Source organism: Elephantulus edwardii, unplaced genomic scaffold (genome assembly GCF_000299155.1).
Source record: "Elephantulus edwardii isolate Elephantulus edwardi_28Jun2011 unplaced genomic scaffold, EleEdw1.0 scaffold00002, whole genome shotgun sequence".
Taxonomy (NCBI): domain Eukaryota; kingdom Metazoa; phylum Chordata; class Mammalia; order Macroscelidea; family Macroscelididae; genus Elephantulus; species Elephantulus edwardii.
In genome coordinates, this window is record NW_006399752.1 from 15,765,728 (window position 1) to 15,772,582 (window position 6,855).

Consider the following 6,855-nt stretch of genomic DNA (forward strand, 5'->3'; position numbering starts at 1 on the left):
ATTTTTAAAATAAATTGTGAAGCCACATTCCGCTCTTTATATGGCCTTTTCAAGTTACTGGTGGATTTTCTTTTCTTTTTCTTTTTTTGTTGTTGTTGAGGGAACTCACATTTATTGAATGCCAACATTGTGTCTGTCACTACTTTTTTTCCCCTTGTACATATTTTTTTAAAGAAAACTTTTATTAGATACTGCTTTATTTAAAAGCTCGCATACATTGTTCTTCACCCCATCTTTCATCTTTCCAATTTCTTTTACCCACACCTCCTTCCACCCATCAAATTGTGTGACCCTGTGATTTACTTCCCCAGCCCTCTGCTCCCTCATACACTAACTATAATAATGGTCTTATATAGTATTTGTTCTTATAGCACTGAGTTAGTTCACTTAGTATGATTCTTTCCAGTCCCTCCCAAGTTAGTAGTGATTTACAAAATCATTACTCCTGTGTGCTGTGTAGTATTCCATCATATGAATGTACCATAATTTCTCAAGCCATTCAATTGTGCTTGGACGTTTGGACTGTTTCTATGTTCTTGCTATGGTGAATAACGTTGCTGTGAACATTGGTGTTTAAGTCTCCATTTGTGCTTTAGTTCTCATTTTCTCAGGCTATCTTCTAAGCATTGGAATAGTTGGGTCATATATAATGACTATGTTCAGCTTTATGAGGAAACACCAAACTGCCTTTCAGAGTGGTTGTACCATTTTACAATCCCGCCAACAAGGTATAAAAATTCCTATCATGCCACATCCTCTCCAATATTTATTACTTGCTATCCTGTTAAACTTTGCTACTGCCACCACTCTAGTAATCTCATGGTTGTTTTGATTTACATCTCTTCATGCCAGTGATTTTGAGCATTTCTTCATATGTCTGTTGGCTGTTTAAATATCTTCCTCAGTGAAAATTCTTTCCATGTCATTTGCCCATTTTATAATTGTGTGATCAGTCTTTTTTCTTGTGGAGGCCCTGTAGGATTCTGTAAACTTTTGATATGAGACTCTTGTCTGAAATGATATTGGGTGGCTTTTCAGTAAGGAATTGCACTGCCAAGCCAAAAACATGAGGTTTAAATCCACCATTGCTCCACCAGAGAAAGATGGGCAATCTCCTCCTGTGGAATTTACAACCTCTCAAAACCCCCTGTAGGATCATCTAAGATGATTTTGACTCAATGGTGCCTAGCAGTAACAAATATTACAGGAAATACAGTTGTTATTTTTATTAGGCGTTGTCATATTGAGAATGATCCATAGTGACCCAATGAACAACAGATCTGAACTCTGTCCTATCCTGTGCCATCCTTACGCTTTCTGACACATTCAAGCCTATTGAAGCAGTCACTGTGTTAAGCCACCTGGTTGAGGGTCTTCTACTCTTTTGCTGACCCTTCACCTTTCCATGCATTGTGTCCCATTTCAAGGACTAGCCTGTCCTAGAAACATGCTGGAAGTATGTGAGATATAACTGTCCTCTTTGCTCCAAGGATCACTTTGGCTGCACCTTCTCCAAGATATGGCTGTTTGTTCTTTTGACAGTCCAGGATATATTTAGTACTCTCCTCCAACATCACAGGTCAGAGGCATCAATTCTTCTGTCATCCTTATTCATTGTCTAGTGCTCAGATGAATAGCAAGTGATTGAAAAGATCACAGCCTCAATCAGGCACCTTCAGTCCTCAACTGACATCAATGCTCCTCAATAATTTGGAGAGGTCCCTGACTGCAGACTTTCCCAATGAAGTATGTCTCCTGATGTCCTCACTGCTGGTACCAAGGTTGCTGACTGTGGATCCAAGTATGGTGAAATAATTGATAAGTTCAATCTTTTCTCTATACATCATGATGTTGCCTATTGGTCCAGTGGTAAGAAATTTTGTTTTCTTGACACTGAGATACAACCCATATGGAAGACTGTAGTCTTTGATCTTCTGTAGTGAGTGCTTCAAGTCCTCCTCACTTATAGCAAGCAAGGTTGCAGCATCTGCATTACACAGGTTATTGATAAGTTATTGTATTTACATATCATCAAATTGACTATGACTCATAGCAGCTCTGTGAAAAACAGATCTGAACTGCCCTATCCTATGCCATCCTCATGATTTCCAGCATGCTCAAGCCCACTCTTACAGCCACTGCATTAATCCATCTTGTTGAGATCTTCTTCTCTCTTTCTGACCCTCTCCCTTTCCTAGCATGATATCTTTTCCCAACGACTAGCCCCTCCTGATAACATGCCCATAGTATGTGAGGTAAAGTTTCACTAGCCTTGCCTCTAAGGAGAAAATGTGGTTGCATTTCCCTGAGACAGATTTGTTTTCTTTTGGCAGTCCATGGGATATTAAATACTCATCTTGAACACCATAATTAAAAACCATCAATCCTTTTTCTGTCATTCTTATTCATTGTCCAACTTTCAGATGTACAAGAAGTAATTGAAAAGACCATGGTTTGTATTAAGTGCACCTTAGTCTTTATATTTCCATCATGGCTCCTTAGCACCTTGAAGAAGCCCTTGACAGATGATTTTTCCAATACAACATGTCTTTTTGATTTCTTGACTGCTGTTACCATGGGGGATGGTTTTGGATCATCCAAACAAGGCAACATCATTGACAACTTAAACCTTTTCTCTATAACGATGTTGACTATTGGCCCAGTGGTTGCCTATTGTCTGTTAATTTGCTGTACTGGTGTAACTTGCAGATGCTATACTGCTGAAAACTATGCCACTGATATTTTAAATGCCAGTGAAGTCGTTCATGGTGGACAGGTTTTAGCAGTGCTACCAGATTGACAGTAGGAAGAAGGATTGGCCAGCCATTTCTAAAACAGCAGACCTTTAAAAACCCTGTGAACATTAGAGGACACTGTTAGATATATAGTACTGGAGATAGAGCCTCAGCTTTTAAGCCATTAAAAAGGAAAAGAAACAAGCTACAAGTATCCATTAATGACAGGAATGTGTACAAAGTATGAATCTAGAAAAAATAAAAGTTGTAGAAAATGAAATGGAGTGCATAAAGATTGACATTGTAGACCTTAGTGAGCTGAGATGGACTGGTATTGGCCACTTTGAGTCCAACAGTCATAGGATATATTGTGCCAAGAATTAAAAATTAAGTAAGAATGGTATAATAAAAAATAATTTCAAGATTTATCTTGATGTAAAATTCTATGAATGATACGATACTAAACTATGCAAATGAAGGCCTGTTAATATGACTATTGTTTAAGTATTTCACCAACAACTAAAGCCAAAGAGGAAGAAATTGAACAAAATTAACAGCTTTTGGAGTCTGAAATTGACTAAACATGCAGTCAAGATGCATTAATAGTAATTGGTGACTGGAATGCAAAAACTGGAAACAAGAAGGACTGATTTTTGGCAATTACAGACTGGGTGACAGAAACAAGCCTGGAGATCAAATGATTGGATCTTGTGCACTTTTTTGTGTGTTTAGAATTAGGGATCCCATTTTACTTCTATCACCCACAAAGTATCTGGAAATGCCTGTCTATCCAGCCTCCACCAATATTTACCTGTTTAGTACTTTACATGCACATCTTTCTAGTATCAGAACCAATAATCTGAACCCATCTTGGCATACTTTTAGTTATGTTGGTGATTCTTTTAAGAATCTTTTTCCTTTCTTATCCCCTTAGAAAAAGAATCCTACTCACGCTTTCATATTCTGCTATAAAATGATTATGTACCTGTTGTGTTATTGCTTGCCATCAAGTCAGAGCTAATCCATAGCTGATCCTGTAGAGGCAGCAAATCATAGGAGAGGAGACTGCGCATCCTTCTTCTCCAGAGCAGCCATTGGATTTGAACTATGTGCCTTTGGGATTGCAGCACAGCTTCTTACCACTAGACCATCAGAGCACTTTGCAAATACATCAGTTTTGACCTTATCTTCTTTAGTGCTATCATTACCTATGGTGCTATCATTAACTATTATGCTCTCTTTTTCCCTACTCTGGTCTCTTGTGGGTGAGGACTATATCAGTTACTATTTCTTCTTACCTTATACTACACTTTCAATAGTTGAGAATTTTAATGAATATCAGTAAACACAGAGAGTAGAATAGAACAACCATAAAAAAAAAGAATAACAAGATAGTCCAGGCTCTCTAATCTAGCTTTGAGCAGCTGACTCAGCAATCATCAGTCCTCTCCTATTATTCCTTGAGGAAGGGGCACTGCTTGGGAGGTGGCGCACTGAGAAAGAATTGGACCTACTTATCTAGGAATACAAAGATGTTAGCTAGGCATAAGGGGCCTCAGGAGAAATACATGGCATCAGAAATAGAAGGCATAGTGGGTACAAAGCCCAGGAATAGGAAAGAGCGTGCGTCCCAGGACCTGAAGGAGATTTACTTCTGAAAATACATCTTCTTAGAGGAATGTCTTCATAGAAATGGAAGCAGTGGTGTTTTTGCTTTGGATATAGAAACGACTATTCTGGCCTAGTGGCAAGAAGCTGTGCTGCAATCCCGAAGGCATGTGGTTCGAATCCACCAGCTGCTCTGTGGGAGAAAAATGGACAATCTTCTTCCTGTGTGATTGTCTCTGAAAACCCACCAGTGGGCTTGCGACAGGTTGATTCCAACTCAATGGTACACAACAACAACATTCTGAATCAATAATTATGATAATGGAATATTTATTGTAATAGAACTTTTCTTATCTATATCATTAGATATATCTCTGGTTTATCTCCATTTATTAGCTCATTAGCTATTCATTTATGGCATTGGTCTAGTTAGGGGCTCATTGAATGAACTGCTCGGTATCACAGAGGAACATTTTGAGGACTGGAGTAGATGGGAATTACTTAACCATGTTTGAGACCATGTGAATGTCTATGTTATGATAGGAAACAGATAAGAAGAAAGGTGGATTGCAAATCTATTTCTACCACTGCTGGAAAACATTTCTTAAAGTCTACACATGCCCCTTGTGTACAAAGGCGAAGACAAATCTGATCTTCAAGGTCCAGTGTGAAGGTAATATAGCCTCTGAATGGAGAGAGGTAACATGCTCTGGGAATTTCCACAGGGCAGTATGCTTTGTTAAAGCCTAGAACTTTAATTATATGTTAAAATAATGTAATTGGTTGTAATATATGTTGATTTTTAAAATTTTAGTAATGAAAAACTATGAAAAATCTTCAAAATTCATGGTAAAAGTTTTACATTGCATGAGATCATTTTCTTCCCTGATCTCTGAGAATGCTTTGTTATATTCTGTTGTAAGTCATTTAGGAAGTCTGTGCTGGGGGAAAAAAATAAAAGAACACCAAATTATAAATTTGCTATTTCCACTTTTGACCTACAAATTGTCTTAACATACAGAAAAGTTTCTGTGAAACCACAGAAGGTATAGGAGAATTGAACACAGAGCTGAATACCAATTTAGATATCTAAGAAGTATGCAATATATTTCACACAGTAATTATTCTCACAATAATTATGCTTCCACTGCTAAAAGGAAAAGAGTGAACATGAAGAATCAATATTTTATTTACCAAAACAAAACAAAAATTTACCAAAAATGTCTAAATTAAAGGGAAAAGGAAGAACAGGAGTAATAATAAAAATTAATTACTATGTGTTATATGGTCAGGATGTCAAGGGACTTTAAAGCTGAACACTGTGAAATTTCAGAAATGATTAATGAAACAGTATAGCAAAGTAAACTACATTAAAATATTTTTCCAACCATTCCAGAAATCGTGGTCCAAGTTGGCATGTCAAGGCTATCAGGTCATGCACTTTTGACTGTAGCTCAGATTGCTAGGAGATACATCCTCCTCGTTAGTTTCAGGTGACAGCTCAGTATGCAGGAGAGATCCACTTGTAGAGAAAAAGAGAAGAGGGAGAGGAAGAGTTAGCACTGCATTTTCACAGGGCAAGAAATTCCACCCTAGCTCCAATGTGTGTTGGCCTATTGCCTGGGATCTTGTTAAACACATAACCATCGCTCTTCTGCCTATTTCTGGCCTGGATTGGGAGCTTCATGGCTGAGTAAAACCCCAGTTGTAGCTAAAATTAGGCAGCGAAATTGTGACGGGACATACTTGTCTTCAACAAAGACGAGATGTCTATTTGAGATAAATTGGATCTATCCATGGGTCAATGTCAGTCATAAACAGCAGACGGGTTTTATTATGCAAAACCTAAATTAAAATAGATGAACTAACTAGACTGCATCCTGACTCACACCCATCTAGTGTTGCAGCCAATACTCTTACTGCAGCCAATTTTATTATAAATGGTCTGGTCTAACTGGAGAAGAGATCAAGTGGTAGCAGCAATATAACTATTGGCATGAGTGGTGAAAATCAGAGCAAATGTTGTGCCATCAAGTTGACTGTGACTCACAGTGACCCCTGTGAACACCAGATTTGAACTTTGCCCTATCCTGTGTCATTCTGCCCTCTGTCCTGCTCACGTCCATTGTGGTAGTCCCTGGGTCAGACCGTCTCATTGAGGGTCTTCCTGTCTTTTGCTGATTCTGCCTTTCTCAGCCTGATGTCTCTACCCTAGGATTGGTTCCTCCTGAAAATATGTCCAAAGTAAGTGGGATGAGGTCTCACCATCCTTACCTCCAATGAGTACTCTGGCTGCTCTTCCTTCAAGACAATTTCACCTTCATGCCGCTTCCACCACTCATCTGTCACCTTCCTGGACAGAAAGGGTGGGTGGCTTGTGTGTTGCTGTGATGCTTGAGTGTTAGGGATCATACCAACATTTCAAATCCCAGTAAGGCCATCAATGGTGGATCTGTTTCACTGGAGCTGTTAAACTAAGAAGCAGGACTCACTATTTACTCCTATCTGAGCA